This window comes from Zonotrichia albicollis, chromosome 3 (assembly GCF_047830755.1).
Source record: "Zonotrichia albicollis isolate bZonAlb1 chromosome 3, bZonAlb1.hap1, whole genome shotgun sequence".
In the NCBI taxonomy this organism is placed as follows: Eukaryota; Metazoa; Chordata; class Aves; order Passeriformes; family Passerellidae; genus Zonotrichia; species Zonotrichia albicollis.
Window position 1 is genome coordinate 112,792,672 of NC_133821.1, and position 25,490 is coordinate 112,818,161.

A 25,490-nucleotide genomic window follows, 5' to 3' on the forward strand; every position below is an offset into this window, starting at 1 on the left:
GCTGGGGTCCTTGGATTCAGTTGCTTTTGCCATTGAGCATTTCTTACCACTGAACATCTTGCTGGATGCTGATGGCAAATAAAACATCTGTGGGTGGCAGTAGGCTTTCATCTCAAAATAACAAAGGAACATAACTCGTCTCCCATCTTCTGGAATGGTTTCCAATCTCCTTTTGGGTGTCTTCTTTCCAGGAAATGAGTAACTCCTAGGTTAACATTCAGCACAAACACATGAAACTAAAGGTTAGGATGGTTAGCTCTGAAATCCTTTTGGCTTCTAGTGACATAATAAATAGTCCTGGAGAGCTACAGGTAAATTTCTATTGCATGAATGCATAGACATATCAAATATCAGAGTATTATCAGTGCATTCATTCGTAATTCCATATATACTGATTGGTAAAGCCTTTAACAGTGCCAGAGTTGTATGAATAGAAAAAGCTACTAAATCTAGTGTATATTATGAAATTAACATTTTCTGCATCAACATTTCCCCACTTTTTTTTAATGGCAGAAATAAAGAATGCTTCATTTTAAATTCTGATATACTCCCAATTTTGTCTGACACATTATTTTAATAAAAAATTTCCCCTTTTTTTCTTTTTCCACTGCAAAAACAAATATACAAAAGCAAAACAAAGCAAAAACCCAAAATTCAGAACATAAGAATAATTACACCAGGATAGATTTTTTGCTTTGGGAAATTTTGTCCCCCAGATTGCCTTGCTTTCAGTGCACTATAATAAAATATATTTTTAGGTAATTTAAAACATGTGTTTTGAAGTGTGCTCGGCAGCAGCTGAAGAAAAATGTGAGCAACTGAGCCATTAAAATTGCAATACATTTTGCATACCTTAAGTGCAGATACTAAGAATTATTTTGCATTGCAATAATCTTATCCTTTTAAATTAACTTGGAGTGTTGGGTTAAAACACTGGGCCTGGATGACAGTTAAATGAAGGATCTTTACTCTCCAGTCCAGCAAGCTACATTGAAAAACAAGGAAGGGGGCAGGGAGGCAACAAAAATTGTCAAGTAGATGAGTACCGCCCCTTAATACCAGCAGTAATGGAGAAACTGTTTGCCATCATGCAAATCTCTGCTTAGTGAGCAAGAAACATCCTCCAAGGTTTTCCATCAATGTCAGTTGCATACCAACACAGTTTAAAACAAGCAGCCTAATGTAATATAAAAGCATCATACACTTATTTCCCAATTTTTTTTTCTATTTAGCAGAATATTTTAGTGACTGATGCAGATATCTATGTTTGTGTGTTTCTTAGTAGAATGTACAGTATTTAAAGTAAAATAATATTTTATTTTCAGACTATTTGATATATATTTTGGTATGCCACAGTCAATGCTGTGGAGAAAAAAAGAGGTAAATCCACATTTCTCTTTAAGGAACAGATGTACTGTAACTGACTATTTGCAAGTATAATAGGAAGCTGTGAGTTTGGGACTTGAAAAATGGTTATGTTACTTACAGGAAACATATCAAAACTGAGAGACAGCTGGAAATTGCAGTAGAAGAGACACTGGAAAAATCCAGTAACCTCCTGCCAAAATCAGATACAAAAGTATTAGATCCAAATGGATTTAGTTGCCTTTCATCTACACAGCTACCTACATATGCACGTATTATACATCTCTTTGAATTATGTTTATATTACCACCACATTTTCAAGACAGTTGTTTGGGTTTTTTTTACCCCTGCAAAGACATTACCTAATTCAAAATCTTGTCCCCATCTGAGATTACATACGTATTTTGTAAAAACTGAACAGCTGACAAACTGTCTATGCTTAAGAGGAACCACCATAAAAATCCTTTCAGACCATTGTCATTCTACATGTTGTGCACACCAGCATTGATATGTTTCCAGAAAGTCTTGCAAGATTCATGCCATTTTAACATGTGGATGGCTCTGAACACTATCTCATCTCTTTTTATGCATAAGCTATTTTGAAAGTTGTTTTAATTCTACCTGTTCCTAGAATACTAATATTTAACTGTCTATCTTTTCCCACTTATTTCCCTGAACAATGTGAATCAAAATCAAAATACTCACCCAAAATACTTATAACTTTCACAGTTCAAATAACATGGGAGTAGAATTGGACTCCCAAGAATTAAAGTTACAGTAATAAAACATATCACTGTAGGTTTCCCACTAACATGAGCAGAGAAAATCCTTGCCTTGCTAAAGATATCCCAGTGGATATTTTTTTATGTACTTTTACAGGATATATGCTGGTCCAAAGTCCCTTTGCAAAATTTGTTCCTACAAACTGAGAACAACTGTGTCTTTTAAATTGCCTCTCTTCCTTTTTTGTCCTTGTTCATTGCATTTATTTTGTGAATTGTTTGGTTTTTACTGTCTCTATATACCATATCACCTCCAGAACTGCAGTTTGATTCTAGAAGTGAAACAAATGAGAAGATTCTTAAATAAATTTATATAATAAGAGAGCAATGAGGCACATGAGACCATGGTATGTAGCTTTGTAGCTTTTAAAGGGCTTTTTTTTTTTTTTCCAATGTAAGTGTCAGCTGAGAATATATGTATGGAAAACCCCTGGCTTATTTTCTCCTTGAAACAGAGATTTCAACTGTGGAAAAAAAGGCTGGAGGACCTGTGGTGCTGCGAATACTTAGAGTACTTCAGATTAGATTCTGTAATGAGATATCAAGTAAGTGTCCCAAGGAAATTAAGCAGTGCCAGGAAAGCTCCAGAGAAGGTTTAGATGATGTCAAAACACTGTGTTACATTATCATCCTGGTGTTCCGATCAAAAGAATAAGAGTAATTTTGGTGACCAAATTTAGTGAGTAAATTCCTTCTTTATCAGGAAAACTTCCTTCTGTCAATCCCCTCTCTCTCTTCCTTACATCCCAAAATTGAGGTCTCCAAGATAATTTCAGTTCCACTTCCTTGTGATGAAGGTTTTGATTTTTTTTTTAATTCTGAATCTGATATAATGCAGCACATGCATACATGAAAAGATAAACAGAGGAAAGCTATTACCCTGAATGAAGAACTCTGCTTTACTTGATCAGTTACTTGGTAATTATTAACAGTTTCACTGGTTGCTTTTCTACTATGTAGAATTTTGAGGCAAAGAACTCAAACCTGGCAAAATAAGTGCTCTATAAACATTAATGAAGCCTTGGAACAAGCTGTGAGCCAGGTAATTATTATTAGGCTAATTCTACAAGTGTGTAGCCTGAATCACAGGAATTACATTGCTTCTCTGTCAAAGAAGTATTCAATGGCAGAGCTTAGAAGTCATGTATTCCAGTTTCCATTCCTTTTACTGGACAACACTCTGTCACTTAGGATCAGCAGTTTTTGAGAAGAAGGGCTTTTAAAAAACCAACATATACATCATTCCTTGTAAGAAAATGAAATTATTAATATTTATGTCATGGCAGACAAGTCCTTGACCTAAAAGGAGGTAGTTGCACAGTGATGTGGTTGCAGGCAGCAGAAGTGACATGGGAAAGGAACATGCAGGTGTTATTAGGAGAGGACAAGGAGAGAGAAGAAAAATTAACCCTCTGATTCCCTCTGGTAAATCTTCTATCCCACCATCTGTACAGGTATCAAATGATGCAAAGGTCTGATAAAATCTCAGAAGGAAAACACCTATTGCAGCAGATGTCACCAGGTATTTTCTCATTATGTGCCTCTTCAAAAATGGCTGAGAAATTACTAACAACTAAACTTCAGGGAAAATGTAATGTTTGATTCCTAGTACTTTCTATTTTTCTGTACTGAAAAAATGGTAGAGAAGTTATAGTAATGATACAGAACTATAGAAAGGGTAAGGAGAGTATGGGAATAGCAGAGATGCACTGGCAGTGGCTCTTGTAGCAGTGCATCAAGGTCAAACCTTACCAACTACCCCATTGGAATATGCAAAACTCATTCTCACTGAGCTATTGATCTTCTGTAATGTTAGACATCTTTTTGGAAAATGTGCTAGAGATTGTGGAAACAGTGTTATAAAGCACACACTGAGTTTCATGAACGTGCATGTGAAAATACAAGCAGTGTATAAAATATGCTCTCTGATTATAGTGCATTAAACAATGACTTAATTATTTCCTAAAATCAAAAGAAGCCAGATCCAAGCATGTGAGCGGCACAGTAATTCAAATGCAGATCCATTCTTTTTATGTGAAAGCTACAATATTTGCTGACAGGTTGGGAAACAAACCAGGGAATCTAAGAAGCTAAATGCCTAAATCTCAGCAATTTGATCCCCAGCTTTTCAGCTGAGACCATGAGAAGCGGATATCCTCCAGGGATGTGGCTCACAGGAGAACCTGTGAGGCATACAAACAAGTGGGTTAGACCTGCATCATGTAGCTTTTTTATAGCTTTTTTTACCTAGATATGGCTTTGTATATGTGATCCATCAAGACAGCTTTGATCCTTTGGAGCACAGCAACTAACAAAACAATAAAAAAAAAAAAATAAAAAGGGCTAGGAGAAAAGAAACACATATAAAGAGCTAGGGATTATAGGGGCTTGTCTATGATGGACAGACACAGGCACTCACTGTTGAAAAGATAACACTAGGCATAATACTTTTTTTTTTTCCTAAACACAAGCTTTCCCAATATCCTTCAATATTTCACTCAGAAAGACCCACACAAGCACTCCAGACAATGACTTTAAAGAGTAAGGGAACAAACAGAAAAATATGTGGAAATTTGAAAGGGAAGATTCTGATAAAATACCCAGGAAAGAAACAGAACCCAGTCAAACTTTCTTGTCTCAGGCTTAGTTAGCAAGGACCTTGTGAAGGCTGACTCTAACCTTTGTGTACATCACTTTAGCATGGTAGCTGTGAGCTCCACAGAAAAAGAAAAATATAATTTTGTGGATGCACTCAAGGAAACAACTCTTGACTGCTTTTTTCAGTGTTGAATGGAGGAATTTGTTTTTCAGTAGACTTGTTGTTACCTCTGCTTACAAAAACTAAACCCACAGGAATTCAAAGGGGCCATTTATGAGCTGTAAATCTGGAACTTTTAAATAATGGGAAAATGAGATATTTCAGGGTTCACTGGATTCAGCTACTCCACTCTTTTAGCAGAGATTTCCTGCAACCTTGACTTTATATGCTGAACTACATAATGCATGATTATATATTCAAATCCCTATTTGACCTCCTAAGTGCACACCACTTTAAGAAAAGACATTACTAATGGGATTGAAAACATACAGTGAAAAAAATACAAAAAAAAATGCAGTCTTACTAGAATATTTAGTCAAATTAGACAATTTTACATTAAAATGGATAGGAAAATGTAAAAATAATTAGAATTCTTTCTTTTTAGTAATTTCAAGTATTTAGGATTATTATTTCATGTTTATGAAGATATGAAGATATGAAGATATTTTTATTCTGATGCTAGGTTTTTTAAATATTTAAACTTAATTTCTTTCTGTGTTATCATTTTTATAGTGTACTGGTGAACTTCATATATATATTATTTTATCAAATTGACAGTGCAAAACTGTAAAATTTAAAATATTCATGCTTTCAATAGCAAAGCACCAAACAAAACATAGTAGTTCAGCATTGATATTTCAGAAAATACAAAATATTTTGCTATATTTCTTTTTCATTATTGTCCATCAGTGCCTTTAGCTTTTCTCTGCTCTTTTACAAAATGTCTGTATTTAGCTTTAGTCCTGAGATTGTGCTTGAGGTGGTCGACTCTTAAAGGCTCTTTGCAGTACTTCTGCTGCCCTCTGTCCCTGTTTCACCTCCAACCAACCTCATTACTCATGAAACTTGGCAATGTACAAGTAGGTTTCTGTCCTGTGTGCTCACATTTGTACCCTTTGTCCAGCCCTATCCTCACATTCTCCAGCTCTGTCCCTAGAAATGGTAATTGGTGCTTTTGTGGCTCATCACTGAGTTTCTTACACAAGTACTCATTTTTCCCCCTGGGATAATTTCTTACAACTTCTTCTACTACCTCTTCACTGGTTTCAGTAGCCAGCTTATAAACCCAGAAATGGATAAAAGTGTTGTTGACAGTTGACTAAATTGCCAAAGATGCAAAGACTTTGGACTCTTGTAATTGTCTATAACAAGTGAAGCTTTATGCTGTACTTCATTCATTGCAACCACTTTCAGTATACTTCTTATTTTATTCTGGTTTTACCAGTTTATCTTTCAATCCAGCTTCTGGATATATCCAGATCCACATGAAGTTCCAACAAGGCTTTGGGTCATCCTTCCTATATTTTTATGCTGTTGCGAGTTACTTGGAGATCTCAGAACAGTGAAGTTCAGCTTTACCCTGGTAATCGTCTTTACTACATGTAGAAATTACACTGAAACTGTTGCTAGCCTGGATATTTTGAAGGCAAACTTTGGAAACTGAACTTCTTTCCAGTTTTATCACTTGTACAAAAATGCTAAACTAATCGAGCCTGTCGTGTTTTGAAGGAAATGAATCTGTTTTACTTAAAACATCAGTCATTACGCATTAAATCCAAGGCCAATTTGAATTTTTAAATTTTTTTTTGCAATGAAAGCAATACAGAGATAAATATGTGACTTCAAAAGTTTCGTTAAATAAATAAAACTCTATTTAAAATTATGATCCAAGTCTCCTTGATTTTTAGTAAAAGTATCACCATTGACTTCCGTTTATTTTTTAAGTCCTAAAAGCAATACTACACAAAAGGTTAAGTAAAGAATCCAAAATTTGCCTGTTTTGGCACATGCTGAATTATTCTTTAGAAGGATGCTGAACCAATGTCCTTGCTCTTGTAAAATATTAAGCAAGAATATATAACAGTATTTGACACGTAGGAGTGCAAATTTAAACAAAAGCAGAGCTCATATATTGCTTTTACATTCTATCTGCCAGTCAAACTGAGACTTTATAAAGAATGGCAAAGCAATTTTCAATCATGTATGTTATATTGTGTAGGTCAAATTATTTTATGTAAATCTCCTTCACTTGGGTGTTTAAATTTCAATAAAAATGTAATGATAAAAAGTGTGGCTTTTATTTCTCCTTCTTTCTCCAATTCATTCTGAGTTTTGGAGAACAAGTGTTTTATTGAGCATGACACCAAAAGAAGGCATTGTTTTAAAAAGGTGTTAAAACAAGAGTCACATATGTTTTGGATAATGGAGGTATTACAGGAGGCTTCCCCACACAACGTTTCTTTCCTGTGAGCTGGGGCTCGTGGAGCTGTTTCTGTAGGTTAGTTTGAGTTCACTTGAACTCTTCAGATCACCACATGAGGGGGGCTTACCTGATGACTTACAACAGCATGGTGCATTTTCAGAGTTTCCGATTGTTATTTTGCTTTTTGTTGCTGTTCTCATATGAGAGGTTCCCCATGTAATGAAGATAAAATATTCCTAGTGCTAAATTGCACCTAAAATTGGACAGTAACTTGCTTCCTCAGCCCCTAAAATAAAAAAAAAATTAAAAAAAAAAAGAAATAGAATTCACTGGTTTCAGAGCTTACCTAATAATACTTGCTTTTCTGAGTCAGAATTCAGTTGCCGTGTCAGGCTTTCACTTTGTAGTGAACAACCTAAGGAAATGGATCCTAAGCTGATCTCCCCTCAATATGTAGATGACTGCATGGCCTCTGAAACACTCAGCCTTTTTGCCTGCCTCATTATTTACTTTTGAAGTGAAGAAGAAAGATGACATGCACCTCTGAGAGCTGGAGTATTTCCTAGCTGCAAGATTCACTTTCATGTGTGATGTGGGTTAGATCCCAAACATTGGATAATATGACACATACTATGCTATTGTACAAGTTGTGAATAATAAACATTAGAGAAATCCACACAGGGAATACTGCGTACTTTGGGGGCAAATTCTGAATTCAGCAACATAACTGCAGCTCAGGGAAGATTTTAAATGCCAATCCAATGAAATACATTTGTGTGTATCTTCAGTTGTAAAACTGTAGTTCCTTGCAAATACAAGGAGATAAGTTGGTTTACACCACTGGAGAGTAAATATTTGTGGTTTTTTGCTCTTTTGTCTGAAATATGTTTCCCCCAGGAATTTTTGGAACAAGTTAGTGCTGATGTTTGTACCACAGATCTAAAGAAAGCATAGGCTGGAATAAGAAGAATGGGACAAGAATTAATGCTTTTGATTTTATGAATTATCTGGAGGTTTGCATTATTTCCCTTCCTTAACCAAATCTAAAAGTAGAAAAAAGGAGCAATGAAAGCAAATTGAACACAAACAAATCTTTGTTGAGATTAAGTCAAATTTGGGTTTTTTTCAGAATGCCTTTGGATTTCAACATTAAAAGAAATTGTTCTGATAATGAAATTAAAAAAGCATTTCTAATCAGCAACTTAGAATATTTTGTTAATTTTCCAAAAAATTTGAGGCAACATAATATAATCCACTGTTTCCTTCCTGAATTCTTTTATCTTGACATCTCAATCTTTTCAATTAAAATTTGTTTATTTTGCACTGGTTCCCGAGTACCACCAGTATGAGTGACTAGCAGCAATGTGCAGGGAAGGGGGAAAAGTAACTTTCATTTCATTTAATGTTTCAAAATCTATGGAAAAGTTTGGTCAAATGAAAATTCACACTGAAAATCAAATGATTTAAAGATTCCTCTTTTTCTTAATCTTTTCTCCTGGTAGAGACAATACAACCCAGCTTGTTTTTTTTTTTTTTTTCCCCACAATGTGCTATTAACTTCCTGGCACAAGATATTGTCATATACTGATGTCAATAGTATCACTATATTAGATAACATTGGTGACATTCCAATGTCACCAAATCTGTCTTTCCTCTTTCTAGAAGCTAATGTGTAGTTTTACCTTGGTCAAGAGAAAAGCTTAACAGCAAGCAGAATTCAATGACTACTTTGAGTTCTGAAGAATAAGGACAACTATTCCCTTATGTTTTGTAGAGGTTTGCCAGGGATTGCACAAGGACACTTGCACACGTATAATATAGTTTTATATAGGATATGGTTTTATATGTATATAGTTTTATGTTTTTTCATTTGCCAACATAATCTGTCCAGACAATATAATTCTTCCAGCATGCTGTCTGATAGGGACCAATTCCTTCCACTTTCTCTTACCTGAAAACACTGGTCACAAAATTTTTTTTAGTTCTGTTTGTTCCTAAATAGTCCCACCAGTAATTCAGCCTCATCTACAGTTATTCTCTGCTGTTATCAACTAAAAAAAAACCCCAGAACTCATATCTTCTAAAAGCTTCCTAAGGTGTTAAATACATATTGGTAACTCCCTGTAGGGAAATGTGAATTGAAAGGGAACATCAGCAGTACTCTTGCTGATGAGAGCAGATCCTTTTCTTTATATCATTCAAATTCAGCTTTGATTCATCTCTGCACTGCCCTTATGTTCTTAAAGAGTTACAGAGACGTGCTCTAAAATCAGAATCAGTGAATTTCACAGAAGGTTTCAGACACTTTCTCTGTGGGACTGCACAGAAAGGATATCACTTTGTCGTGCCATCCAAAAATGGAATAATTTCTAAGAACCATATTTTACAAATATTCATTCATCTGTTTATCTTTATGCTCTGAGAACAACTTTGGTGTTTTTCCAGAATTGCCTGCTGAGTCTTAGGGTCAACATGTGTGAGTTCATGTGGGACTGCAGACTAATGAGACAGCAATCTTCCTGTCAGTTCAGGACTACATTATCTGCTCTGAATGAGCTCAGGACTTCTCATGGAATTTGTAATGGAATACTATGAAGCACAGCAACATACATGACACAAAGAATAGGAAAACATATGTAGTTGATTGTTTTAGCTTTAAAAAATTAGGCTGTTCATATGTAATCTCAAAAACACTGACAAAATCCTCCATGTTAAATATAGATAATTTCATCTAGTATTAACATGGAAAGATGGCAAGATATTTGTATCCTTCCACCCACTTGGCTTATGTCTGTGAAATAAATGTTTTTCAGTAACATTACATTGTGGGAACCTGCTGTGATAGACAACCATATTCTGCAGTTTTTGTTAAAGACATATGTAAGACCATTGAACACCCATGCTACAACTGATTACCTGTGTTTTAGGTGCAAAATATTATTAATAACCAAAGTGTAAAAGGAATTTAATTTCTTCCTTCCCTGGCTTTCTGTTTTTTTTCTTTTTTTTCCCCTCAAGTTTAAAATGTCACTATTTAAAACACTCAACAGGTACATTAAAAACTAAATAATAGAATGGAATTTTCTACTGTCAGCTGGACTGCATTTGGATAATACTTTGGGATTTATCATTCCCTTGTAACTGCAACTGCTCTTAATGAGAGTGATCCAGAAATATTAAGAGAAAAACCCTGAGCTGTTGATGGGGAGCACTTTCAATACTTCTATGAACATATCCATGCCTTCAACTATATTCAGAAAAAGCACTAGTGGAATACCAAAGACAGCTTCTTACAGACAGGAGAAACACATAGGTAATAAATGACAGAAATTATTTAAATTAAATAGTTCCATTTTGTATACATAAAAATAGACTTTTTTAATTTTACCTTTAAAATTTGATGTCAATAACTCATAATGAGGTACAGAACTGGAACTTGATGAATCTTTTTCATTGCCTCAACGTAGTATTGATTCTCATTAAAACTTACTGGTGGTTATAGAATGATAGTTAGCTGATTCACAGTTCACAATCTTAACATACTTTGCATGGCAAACAAGTTCATCCATAATTTTCCACAGAAAAAATTAGCTGCTTTGTGAATATAAACAAAACAAGATATTTTCTGTAATATCTCCTATGCCAATTGAATAGGAAGGAGTTTTACTACCACAGGCATACACAGTATGTGGAATTTAAAATATATAGAATTTAAAAGAAAGTAAGATGAAACAGTAGTCACCCTTGAGTTTGTATGGATCTGTCTCTAAATGCCTCTTCCTTTGCCTTATGACTACTCTGCCGAAGTATCTTCACTTTTCTAGTTTTTACACCTGCAAAGTTCAGTTAGCTCACTTCTGTTTTTTCTGGGAACTGACACTGCAATACTCAACCTTTACTATTGTTAAATCAAAGCTGACTGGATAACTTGCACACATATTCTGATGGAATATTCACCAAGCCAAGCAGATCAAATGACTACGTACATTAAGCTATGCCTTTACTCTGATGAGGCCCATAATTTGGCTTCCTCTCCCCACTGGGTTCTGGTATCATAGGAACATATATACAGTCCACATGCAACAGAAGAATCAGACCTACTTCTCCTAAATTTGACTGAAATAAATCAGCTGAGGAGGACAGCAAAAAGAACAATAAACAGCCACCAAATAAATGAAAAACCCAAATCAAACCCAAAAAAACCCCAAAAACACAATGCAGACAGAGAAAAAAAACAAAGAGGCAATCAGACAAACAGGAACTATGAATCATCTGGTACTGTTTTTTTATAAGTTTCTTTAAGAGTCAGTGATAAAAAATCACTGGGTAAGCCAGGGTACTTAAACTGGTTATGGTTGGTTGGTTTTGGTTTGCTTAGTTTGGGGTTTTCATCTTTTTTTTTCATGTAAAGAACTGCAGTCCCTAACCTCGAATTTTAAGTGTCGGATCCAGGGATTCACTGCCATGAACTCTTGCATTAGCTATCAATTTACTTTGGGACATTGAGCTATGTGTGGAACCAGAATAATTTTCTTGAAAGAGCTGGTTTTGCATGTAACTAGCTGAGAATGAGTCATCCTTTTCAAACCATTCTGCAATACTACTATGCCTTTTTTCCACATGTATTTCTTAATTAAAACAAAGCAAAACAATACAAATAAACCCAGGTCCCTCAAAAGAAGAAAACAATTTTTAAACTATGACAAGTAGAAAAACCATAGGCTATAAACTCAGTTTAAACCAAATATTGATTTTAAAAAACAGATTTACAAAAATCACTAATTCATTGAATGGCATTAAGTAAACATTTCATATTACAGATTCAGAAAAATAAACACCTATGTTCAGCTAAAGATGTTTAAAACTTACTATTATGTTCCAAATGATCAATAAAGATGTGTCCCAACTTATGGGATGAATGACAGAGGTGAACCTTTCCCTCCACCTAGCACTGCTGAGACCCCCAAAATGGAATAGAGCAGATCCCTCATGACCACCAGGAAGCACTTTCTAACAGTGACCAAGAACTGGCAGAGGTTGTTCAGAAAAGGAGATGAATCTTCCACTTTGGTGATATCCAAAAGCTATCTCAACGTGGTCCAGAGCATACACTGAGCATGGAGGTCAGAGCAGTTAAGCAGAGGTCCCTTCCAACCTCAGCCAGCCTGTGGTTCTGCAAAGCAACAATCCAGTCTTCCTTTTGAACTATTTATGTGTTTGTTCTTCTTTTAGGTTAATGCAGTACAGTACACACACTTAGGGATTGGGCTCTACTATTTCATTTGGCTTCCTGTTAAGAAATCACTACCCCTCAGAAATATTTCTGAGAAGCCACAAGTATTCTTCTCTTGTTCACTGCTCTAAAGGACAACTAGCTTGCAATACTTTAAGTTCAGCTTTCAGGATTTCTTAAATACAAGGTCTTCTCAGCTTATTTGTACTTCTGACCTCTCTAAATTTTGCTTTTTATCCATTCCCTGAATACTGAGACTTGCAGTAATAATCATTCTTCAGTAATGATTGATTCTTGTGTAACTGTACACTTTACAGATATTGAAATTTTATGTAAAAACTCTCTCTTCTTCATTCTGTTTGAAACAGAAAGATGACATTTTGTACTGTCAGTTAACTGTGTCATTTTTTTTCCAAGCCTCTCAGTTTAATTAGTCTTTAATTACTGGTTAATTATTCTCTAAGTAATCTGCTTTTCATTCACATATTTAATAGCCGTCAGTATTTAAGCAACTTAAGGTGATCTCTTTGTACATGAATTTGAAACAGAGATATTAAAGCAACTTAAAGTAATGCTGAACTCAGCATCATTTGAAATTGATTTTTTGATGCAAGATTTCCTTTAAAGAAGTATTTCAGTCTGATTATTCTGGATCTGCTAAATAGCCTCTGTAAGTGATAATTTAAACATCATGGTTTACTTCTTGCTTGTGTGATTTTTTTAGCCCCTGTGTTCATCTCCTCTCTTCGTGCCAGCACTAACAGGGCTTCACAGGATGTGCAGATCTACACTGGGATAACAACATCAATCAGATGTCACGCCTCAGCATTTCAGCCACCCAAATTCAGCAATACTTTTCCTAAAGCACAACTGGATGAACATATTCCAATTCTATTTTGATTATCTACTCCTTCCTGGACCCCTGCAATTTCTTTCTTCTGAAATAATAAAGATGAGACAATGACAGGGCAGATCTGGGATTTGATGGAAAACATCTTCTAAGTGCTCTGGTGGTAACTTACAGCTCAGAGCCTGGTAGAGCTGCAAGATTTGAGGTTAGGAAAAGTGTCAGAGTGCTATGGGAATAGTGAGTTTTTCAGTTCAGTAATTTTTTTTCCTGGTGAGAATACTTAGTCATAGCCACCAGGCAATTTCCAGCTGAAAGATTACCCTAGATTTGGCAACCAGCTTGATGATTTCTGTGATCTGCCTGAAAACACACATTATTGCCTGAAAACATGATAGATAAGATGTGTTAGATCAGACTTTGAAGTAAATAAATGGACAATTTGTCAAAATTTATGTAGGAGACACTGTCTTACACGGTACTAGAGGTATTTCATTCCTTCCCCCTTTCCTTCTCTTAAGTATTTTAGAATAATCTAAAGAAAGCTTTGGAGTAGCAAGGAAATTTCTATTTAGGATCTCTGCAGACATTGCCTCCTCATTCAAAGGAGAGGAAAATTTAAGTGTCGGAAACTTTTGTCAGTAGAGCTTGTCTATCAATCTTTCTTTTTCTGAAGAATTCAAAATTCTCTAGAAGCAAGATTTCTAGACAAATTAATAGTAACTTTACATCCTGAGACAAAAAAGTAATAAACTGTCCACATAGGAACTTAAAAAGAAGTAAACCTGAACTGCAACTTGTAGACTGTTTATGAAAGTGCAGAAGAAATAAATTGCTTAGCAAAGAGGAAAAGTTTCTAAATAAGACCTGATGTCAGAAATATTGAAATTTTAGTGGTTGAGAAGGTAAGGAAAAATACATTTGACAGAACTGGTCCCCATAAAAAAATTATTAGCATCTTCCGACAGGACACAGAAAAAGTTGTGGTTGTAGATATGCACTCATATATGAGGTGAGCAGTCCATGGGAATAAGCTTAATCCAATGGGCACTTACCCCATATTCTATATTATATTATTCTCTTTGATCATTATCCTGCTGTAATGTGCAAGAAAAGAGAAAGAGTTTGCTTTCTATAGAAGAGACAAAGATGTGGAGAAGATTCCTGAGAACAAATATTTGTTGGTATAGATAGGCATCTTTCTTTTTGCTTCACTACCTCAATCACATAGTAACTAAGCATGTGTAGATATAAATTAATTTGAGTTTTCAATAAGAGGAACACAAGATGGCAATCTTATCAGTATATTAGATCATGAATAAAGACAGATATTTCTCACAGAAATAGAGTAAAAAGCACAATAATAAAATATCAGATGTGAATTCTTTTTGGCTGCAGATACAACTTGCTGCAAACCGAAACAAACCTCTGAACAAACACCACCAGTTCTAACTACAATGTTTACAAGATACAACAGACAACACAAGTGTGTCTGGAATCATGGAGAGCTTGCATCCCCAACATGGGAGGAGGTGAGACATCTGATTCCATAAGTGGCTTTTTCAGTCTGAAGAAGGAGTGAGGTCAACATGTAAGAACAGCATAGCTGGTCCTTGGGAATACATCTTTATCCAAATGTAAATTCTATGGCAATTATAAACTGAAGTCAATGAGGTTAGAGTGGTTACAGTTGAGGAAAGAAATTAGATATTAGCTTATAATTTCTATTTGCTAGGACAATGATGAAATGGTTCTACTGTACCTCATTATTCAATTGTGTTTAGGAATTCTGTGCCTATATTTTCCTTGGCTAAACTTAAAATACCAAAATAATTTTGCTCTGTTTTTATGAAAGTTGATTTAATATAGTGCATTTTATTTGACACCAGATTTTCAAAAAACTTCAATTCAACCCTGGGAATACCAAATGGATTGAAGGAATCAGCATGTCTATTTGAAATGGTGTTGCACAGAAGGAAAAACCCAGGATATTTGATTTTCAATAAAACTTATGGTAAAATGTGGACTTCTATAAACTGATCCCTGGCTTTTTGAAAATAACAGGAACCAATTTAAAATTATAAAATTGGAACTTGAACTGGGAGAGAAGGAGGGAACTAGCAGGAAAATACTGGTCATTGTATCATATGTGTATCAATAGACTTCCATAAATATGCCAATATCTAAAATTAAATGCCAATATCTAAAATTAATGCCAATATCTAAAATTAAATATATTGTGTACATTGGGATTAAAAAGAGTCATTGGTTTATTCTGGGCATTGGTGTACACCAGTCAGAGGCATGTACTTTGGATCTCCTATTGTTGTTGTTGACTGCAGACTTGATGTGTTATCCAGGGCCCAATGTTTTCAAATGAGATTTAGTATTCCTTCTCCATTAGACTGCTATAGATGAGGAAAAAAAATTGTAACAAGAATTTTTTGTGTGCAAAAATGAAAAAAAAACCTGTTTCTATTTAGAAAGCTCTGATGCAAGAGACTTACAGGAGTTCTATAACTGTAAAAGATGGACCCTGCCTATGGAGTTGCTGATCCTTGATCATCACAACTTCGGGGTAATCAACACACCAAATAAAATAAATAAAAATATAATATTCTCTCACTCTGTATGTCAAAATAATCTTGTGGGCATAATTTTGAATCCAGGTATGGGAGGAAATATTAACTGGCACATTATATGAGGTTTGTTTTTGTTTTAGTTTTGGTTGGATTTCTTTGTTTTAAATACAGTAGAGTAAGCATGCATCATAGATATTTGAATCTAAACAGAAGCAACCAAGAATATTCTGTTGCATGTTTTACCTGCTATGCCAAATTTCTCTCTTCTGACTTTTTTTTTCAGAGAGATTATCCTAGTATAACACGGCTTTTACCATGACCTGCCTGGCTGCAAGGCACCACCAGATTTTCTAGCCTGTGAAAAAAATAACCCAAAAAGCCATAGTGAGATAAAAGGCAGTTACTTGATTTTATTCATTGTCTGTATGTTGGACAATAGATATAAATGACCATAATAACTGCAAAGAGCTACTTAAGGCTACTCATCCTACTGGGATGAGAACTACAACAAAAAAAAATCTCAGGTTTATTGGTTTGAGGCTGATTTAAAACACTTAAAAGATATTGTTTGTCTGTTCATTTGTTTCTTTAGTGTAGGTGCTTAAGTAATGCCTTAGGTCAGGACCTGGATGTTTATCACCTAGGGTGAGCCCGTCAGTGTCAATACTCAGAAACTTTGAGCTTTCAAAAGTGCATGATCTTGAAAATTTGTTCTCTGAACGCAGCCCTTCTTGTGAATGGAAATGTTGTTTTGCATAGGGTGAATCAAGCAGGAGTCTTGATTGTAGTTGTTCCAGAACTGTAATCCTGACTTGGTTCCTGGCACAGTGCTTGGCCTTGGATACCTCCCAGCTCTGTGTCTGTTTTTCTGCCTGTAAGGTCTGGAGAACAATGACTGACTCTGAGACCTAACGAGTTGTTTGTATAGAACAGAGAAGATGTGAAGTGCAACAAGAGCTGCCTAAGAACTGTTTTAAAGAGATGCTTAGTGGAATCAAGAGAACTTTTGTCCCATGTATTCATCTGTACTTGTTCCTTTAGATGACCTAAAAGGGATTAACAGCTATTCCTAGGTTAATTTGCCTCTGTGGCATCTCTTCTCTAGTCTGGAAGGGATATGCTGCCTGTAAATCCAAATCCCCACATGCATTTTAGCAATTAATATGGTAAGTGAATCAACTGGTTTTTATTAGTTTTTCAAGCAGTCTGATGGATCTTAGTCATCTAGAAGGGCCCAAATCAAATGACAGCTGCTTTTGCATGTTTTTCTTGGCAGATGTCATTTTAATTACTAACATCAGTGTTACATCTACCTCCTACAAGCTAATACTGTAATTCTTCAGCTGCAGATTTTCAAGCATTTCAGATACTCTCTGAGCTTGAGTACTTGTGTGGAAGATAAAATATAATAATGAAGCATGTTCTATAAGTCAGAATGTAATTTTTCAGACTTGTTGGAGGATGGCAATACTTCTGTCTGTTGGACAGACAAGAGCACCATTATCAATTACTGTAACATGAGTTCACTTCATAAGACCATCCACAACAGTCCAATATTCATTGATTGTATTATTTGAGCAATTATAATATCCTTATAAAAGCTTACAATAATAAAAAATATTGCATTGGAGAAAATAAATGGTTTCAAGGGAAGTAAGACTTCTAACTGCTTTTAAATAGCTGAACCCTAGTCTCCTTTTTTAGTGATTAAGCCAAAATTACCATGTCAATATGCCATACTACTAAAAGTTGTCAAACATCAGATGCACTGGGGCTTGAAATCACATTTTTTCCAAACCTGTGAAGCTGCCATTCAAACATTAGTCTGTAAAACTTGTGAAGAAAATGTGAGGCATAGATTGTCTATGAAGAAATCTATAATATTTCAAAGGGGGAAGTCTTGGAGGATGCAGCAGACTACTAAGACAAGATTTAATACTTGCAAGATACAGCAGTATGACTCATGCAAAATTCATTTTAAATAAAGTATTTAATGACTGGAAACAGCTGTAACCTTGATGACACTAAGTGTTTTGGGACTGCAGAAGGATAGTATAACTTGTTCAAAGAAGAGACACAAAGCTGGTGAAGGGGATGAAGCATAAGCCCTGTGAGGAGCAACTTAGGGAGATGGGGGTGTTTAGCCTGGAGAAGAGGAGGCTCAAGGGTGACCTTATCACTCTCTACAACTGCCTGAAAGGAGATTGCAGCCAGGTGGGGATTGGCCCCTCCTGCCAGGCAACCAGCAATCGAATGAAAGAACATTGTTTTAAACTGCATGAGGGGAGGTTTAGGTTAGATATTGGAAAGAAATTCTACTCAGAAAAGGTGATTATGTATTGTAAATGTTACTAGGGAGGTCATGGAGCCACCATCCCTGGAGGTGTTTAAGGAAAGACAGGATGTGGCACTTGGTGCAGTAGTCTAGTTGACAAGGTGGTGTTCGGTCATAGGTGGGATTTGATCTTAGAGATCTTCTTCAGCTTAATTAACATAAAAATACCCTAAACCATAACTATTCATGTTAAGAAAAAAGACTGTCTTTATGTTTCTATTGAATTTCTCAAGTAAGCTTTGTATAGATGGAAGTAAGTGATTTCACTACCTCATTTTATATTACTGCTATACTCAAACAGTAAAGGTTTTATCAAGGAGTTTAACCACTGCAGTTATTTTTGTCTTCACTTCATAATTAGGTCTTGCTTTATGTAATCCTTACCCCTAGGATTATTATTTATGTCATTTGCTACAGATGGAACAGGGACGTCTAAAATGTATTCATTGGAAAAACTGCATAAAATATACCCACAGTTGAGAAATTCTGCGTATTCTTTAGTGTGTCAATACAACAAACTAACATATAAACTACCTGTGAAGAAAGCAAGCATTCAATATCACTCTATTTTCAGTGATGCTAATAATAATAATAATATTTATGCTGCCAGTGTTAGAGCTCTCCTGAGCTGGTGTAGGGAAGTGGGGCAAGGAAAAGTCATACCAACATGTCTAAGATGTTCGTTTGTCTTTTACTGTAGTTAAACAGATTTGTTTTCTGTTTCACTAACATTACTTACAGCAAGTTTCAGGTAAGACCTGTCTAGAAAATAGATGAAGTACATGGATGAGACAAAAAGATGCAGTGATGTTATTATTGGAAGATAGAATACAAACAGAATTACCTTATAGCAAGAAGCAGAGAGAACATCTTCAAAGAGTACAGCATCATACATATATGAAAATAAACATTAAAAATACAGAGGTGCATACAGACACATAGAAAATCTTTTGATATATATAATCCTGGTCTTAGTAACAGGGAAAATTTTCTTCTATGTGCAGGGTTGGCTATAGGAAAGCACTGGGTTTGTTTTTTAAAATCTTTTTAGCAAACAGTAAGAAAATGATGAGAAAAAAGTAATATTGCTTTTTAAAATTGATTAATGCTTTTGTGATTCTTCAGGTGCATTTTTCTTCTTTACACTGTACAGTATAAACAGAGAGTGAGAATTAACTCTCTATTTACACCTATACACCTGATCAGTTTTCATTGGGACGTATATGCAACAATGTCTTAGCTGATGAACAAGCTTTTATGTCCTAAAAGAAAGTCCTAACAAGGTTTGTAAGATCTAAAATATATAAGACATTCAGAGTGAGAAGATAGGACTCTGCTAGGTGTATACATGCACTTAGGAACTTTAATTCTTTCATTTTCTGAGAGAGAGAGAAGGAAGATTGTCCATATAATATCAGAAGCAACACCAGCTTGAAGATCTGAGAGCAATATGATGAACTCATATGGCAAAACATTAAATACAGAGAATCCCCCAAGTGATTATTTCTACTCTGGTTGATCATAAATTATTTTATTATGCTGCTTGGCATGTGACTTATCACAGCATCCCAACACGATCCACTGGAAATAACTCACTGCAGTATAATACATCAAAAATGTAGAAGCACAGGAGGAAACTGATACATCTCACCCTAATGAAATACAGATTTTGTCTATCCATTTTGTTAATTAGCAAAGTACCTCAGATCTAATTATGAATCTATCTTTAATATGCTTGCTTCACCCTGCACATCATGGGCATAGCAGGGTAATTATGCTTCATAAAACTAAATAGAAGTTATGTCCTCTGGTGTTTGACTGCAGAATCTTTGTGTTTGGGGATTATTGGGGATTTTAATTTCTGGAGTAATTTTATAAAAATATTACTTAAATCAATCCTCTCTCACCCTCACTTTAGTTTTTGAAACTGCATTATGGATGCTTGATGATAGAGTATATTTTATCTAATGCATTTTCTAGATATCTTCTAAACCTATATTTAACCACAAGGTTGCCAAGACAGTGTTTTGTTCTCATTGAACTGTCCCACTCCACAAAGAAACAGCCCTCATTAGCAATCTCCTTCATTAAGGAAACATGGGGGACAACTGTTATGCTTCTTCAATTCTTAGAACCTACAGGCTGGAGGTCAGTTCTGGAAGACATTTGCAATCTGGAGCACTTCTGCAGGTAGTGCTGTGCTCTGGTGTACGCAGAGACCATGTGATGAATGAAAGGGCTTGGGGTAGAATAAGATGCAAAATATGCAAAATACTTAAAAGCAGCCTAGACAGACATTTGCTTTAACCTTGATAGTGCTGTATCTGTAAGTAGGGAGAATAAAAATGCTGAGTTTTGGTCCTGTTTCTGGAAGAGAAACTGAGCTTAGAGGCAGGGATGTAGCTGTGATACAGTAGGATAGACAGCTGGATACCAAGGAAAGAGACATTTTGGGTACTTAGCCAATGTGACCTCCTGTGCAATGTCCATTTGATCCCAAATATCTCCCAGCATTGAACAACACATGAAAAAGAGAGAGTAATGAAGAGATAATCATCACTTGAAGAACTAGAAATAGAAGCCCTCTTTTTTTGCCTCATATGTGGAACACTACAAGCTATGTTGCATTTTAAAACACAGTACAAATAAGGTAGATCTGGCATGATACCTGGCAAGGAAGACTGGGATATTAGGAGCAGGACAGAAAAATGGAAAAGTGCAGTACAAAAATTTGTCTGAAAACTCACTGTAGGGAAATGACAAACTGATTCAAAGTTTGAATGCTGTGGGAACGTTTGACTGAAAAATCTTCAAAAATGTAAGATACTATAATAGCACTATTATATCTGAAAACTTGAAAACAGAGACAACAGCAGAAGTGAATCTCATGTTTAGAGCAGTAGTAGAATGTAGAACTCCCATTGTCTCACACTCTGAGGAAAGAGAAAAAGAGAACCTCATTTCTCCTTCTACTCATTTCTTATAGTAGAAGAACTAAAATGTATTTACAAAAGTTTCTCTTCACTCCATAATATCTCTTGCCTATTTATACTTCAGTTATAAATAAAGAAAAGACAGTGTGTTCTAATTTAAAAGGATATTTTTCCTGCCAGAACAGTAAGATGATGAGCTATTATATGGAGAACAAAGAAATAGTAATACAGTATGTTAAATACAAGTGAGACAGCTATCACATTTCTATTCAATACTTGAAAATTTGCCCACCTTTTCTTCCACTCATCCTTAAATAGCAATTCTGGCATAATTGTTCTACTACTACATGTAGATTGCTAGTGTCTGAAAAATTTAATCTATGTATTCATGCATTTATGATAACAGCTATTAGACAAAATTAATAAGAAGTCAGTTGCTAGTACCCACAGGATTTAATTCTTATTTTCAAGGAAGAAGCTGCAAATTTTGTTTCTGGCATTGTTCCTTGATCAATTAATTCTGTTTCAGTTCAGTTCTGTATTTTCATATATAAGTGGCCATATCTCATTTTAAGAGTTGTCTTTCAAAGCTAATGAATGCATGCATAGAAGTGGAGGATAGCATGCATTTACCTTGAGATACTGTACTTTCACTGAAAATACTCTTTGAATTGGAGCATCAGCTGTAATACAGGGTTTGTATGAGATTATTTTTGTTCCTGTCTGCCCTTAACTAGACAAAAGGTACTTCATCTATTGATTTCTACATTGACTTTTGATGGGATAGTGAATGTCCTTGTGTCTTTTTTTTCCTTAGGACTGAACTTTACAGTAGAGAGTAAATCTGTCTTGAACCAGAGTCAGAGCTCAGTGATGTCAGTGAGAGGCTAGAAGCCAAGAGAGAATCTCCTGTTGGATGGTGGAGTGGGAAGTGAGTTCCTGAACTGAGAAGTCTAATCCTTGATCACTCTGAGGAAACACATCAGAGTCCTTCCCTACGTAATTGTTAAATTTTGGTTTAGAAAACAGTATTTTTGCCTTGGCATTGTACCTTCTCTTTATATCTACTATCCCCCCTGGATGACTGCCTTTTAATTTCATTACCCAGTATTACGAAAGGCTTTCCTAGTAGATGAAGAGCTTATACTGCAGCCAAAGCAAAGGTCTATTGCACCCTCAACACCAGAAGTATACTAAGAAGGATTTAAGAAATATTAGGTTTCTTTTAAACTTAGACGTAAGAACAGTAAACTACAATGTGCAAAACAATTTTGCACCCTGTAGCCCTGTAAAAATTGCAATGGTTTAGGGAATGAGCTTCAGACCTTCAGCTAAATGTGCCCAGGCAAACTCTGCATTGCTCCAGTTATCATGTTAAGAGCATTACCAATCCTCTGTGAGAACTTACAATGTGAACAGGAATTTGTCATGTGGCATTTCTTGCCAGGATGTACAGTTTTGAACACATTTTATTTATATTTAAATGTTTGAAATATGGACATATCTTCAAAGAAAAGGCTCCAAAATTATAATCAACTGCACATGGACAATTACTGCTCACTGAAAATATGCAACCTTTAAGGAAATGAGGAGCCACTGGGCAGGGAAGAAAGAGCCAGGCAGCAGGACAGGGAACTTGCCATACCAACCTCCTTGAGCACTCCATAGAACCTCTGCCACTGCCAGACTTACACATGTCAAGAAAATCAGACATTTTGCAAAAGGGAAAGATCCCTTTTGCCCACATCAGTGTATGCCATGGAAGGGCTCTGGAGCCCGCTCCCTACGCTGGCTGCTGAGGGAACGAACCCTGCAGGACCGAGGGCTCACACCCGGGGTTGAATGTGGCTGCTAAACACTCACTACTTACAATGTCTACTTCTAAAATGACTAAGGAGTAAGCAATAGTATGAAGGGCATCAATGAATGTTAATCTAGCTAAGTTTTTCTTTGGAGTTCAAACTGACCAGGCTTATCAGTGTTATAAACATCACAGAGATATTTAGGTGTCTGATACATCCTTGTACATATAGTCAGTTGCTGCTATATCAGTTTGTTTATTAAACTTATTCTTTTCAGTGGTTTCAGCCCTACATGCTGTACTTTTAAAACTGATATCTGCAAGATTTTACTTCATATCTGACCACAGTCTTCATATTGCAAAGATAAAGAGGCCAAGTCTCATTTCCTTTTTATGTTAGAGTTACAGGCAAGTGCAAAGGAATCTGAATAAGCTCTGGTCCAGGGCTAAGCAAACTGAAAAGGACATGAGAAACTATGAAACAAGAAATCACTGGACACAAAGATAACAATGTGGGAGAATGCCAAAGGTTACAGTTAGCACTGTGAGGACTGTCAGGGACCCCTGGGTTTCAGAGGTGGTTAAAGAGGAGGTGAGACCTGAAGCTAAACATCATGGACAACTGGAGGAGAGCATTGTAGACCTTTCAGGGAGGACAGCTTTACAGGATAAACAGCACTTAGACTGCCTTGTTAGTTGAGCATGTAATGCTGAGATTACTCAGTTAGCAGAAAAAGAAACATCAAATTTAACTATCAATCTAGCAAGACTAAGCTCAGTGGAGAAAATGATTATCAGTAATTATTTGGGATACTGATGGAGTGCAGAAATGATGGTGAACAGGATGGTAAAGTAATAGGAAAAAGGGCAATAAAATACATAAATGATGTGTTTGGGTATGTCCAGGGATATCTCCTGTACTTCACTGCAGCTGGAGGAGGACAATAGAGCTGAGTTGTTCCAACCATAACACATGCTAATTCTGCTGCCACGATCAGGAGGAGCTGGGGTCAATGGAGTGAGGTGCTTTCCCTTGCTAGCAAGGAAAAACCCAGGACAGATGAATTGAGCAACCTGATATCACACTGTCAATACCTGGTGCAGGCCTGAAAACATCAACATCATCCTAAAGACGTTTTGACTGTTTTGGCCTTGTCTGCCTTGATTACATGTCTAAAGCACAATTTTGCTAGGCATTCCTCACTGAATTTGTGTTTCCTGGATATGGTAATCTGACTTACACACGGCACCAAGACATGTTTTACAATGATAATTCATATTTTTCCTTTTCCATTGTACCTACTTGAATTTAAGTACAAACATAAGATGTTTGACTTTTCAACTAATATCTCAGCAAAAACTGTAAACTCTAGGGTATATTAAAATATAACATATGGTGATCTTCTGACATGCATTACCAAGTTAACACATAAGATCCTGTTTCTGCCATAGCACAATAGCTCTTCCAGATATGAAATTATTCAGGAGTTAAGTAATTCTAAAATTTCTCATGTCAAAAATCAAGGTGAACTCACCTAGGCTTTTTTTACAAAAAAAAAAAAAAAAAAAAAAAAAGGTTAAATTAAGAGTAAATCGTGGAGTAAAGGGGAAATGCCAAATTTCTCCAGTACCTATATTTCAGTTAAAGATAATAAAGAGGTTTTAAGAGAATAACACTCCTTCTTTGAAGGACAATGAGTGTGAGTGTACATTTCCCTTGAGAAGGTTTTTATTTACAATCTGGTCATATCGATCTTTCAGGAAAACCCTGGAGCAGTAATTATACTAAAAGACAAAGAAAGTGAACACATATTTACAGCTAGTGAACAGTATGATAGACTTATTCCAATCTCCAGAACATTTTGTAAAAAGGTTTATGGTGAACTCTAAATAGTTGTTCGTACTATGTCACGAACAAAAAGCATATATGCTACCTCCTCAGAGCACTCACTGTACCACTTGATTTATCATGAAAACACCAGCTGGTGAATTTGTGACTCAGACACAAAATTCAGAATTTGTTTACTCTTATTCCAAACTTGAACTTTTGACTGTATTGCTTTATTGTTATTAACACAATAAAAACCCCCACAGCCCCGACATTTGCTGAATAGGTCAGATTCTCTCTGGTTAATTTGTCATACTTCAATGAAATACACAGAAGTTTTTCAGTGCTATCATTAAAAACTAAGTTGCTTTTTTAAATATACATCAGCTTGCTCCAGATTCAGTGTCAAGACAAAGTAGAATCCTTTAGCATATGGGGAACATTTTTCAGCCAAATAATTAATATTTGATACCTTCTTGGGTTAAGAGAGATTGGTATGAGATGAAATATAAAATGTTTGCAAAGCTCTGTGAAGATCAAGGCATAGAACCAGTAAAATAAGATTTTTATTAGTTATTTTAAAAAATATATGTTTTTCCATGTACCTAAGACAGATATTTATTCTGTATGCTATGCAGTAACCCTTTCAAAGCATAAGAATCAGACTCTGAACTTTAGTATTTTCATAATGCCTTATATACAAGTACATACTACTTTTCCCCAGATCCCTTTCCTCAATATTACTCACTACCTTTGCTTAAAT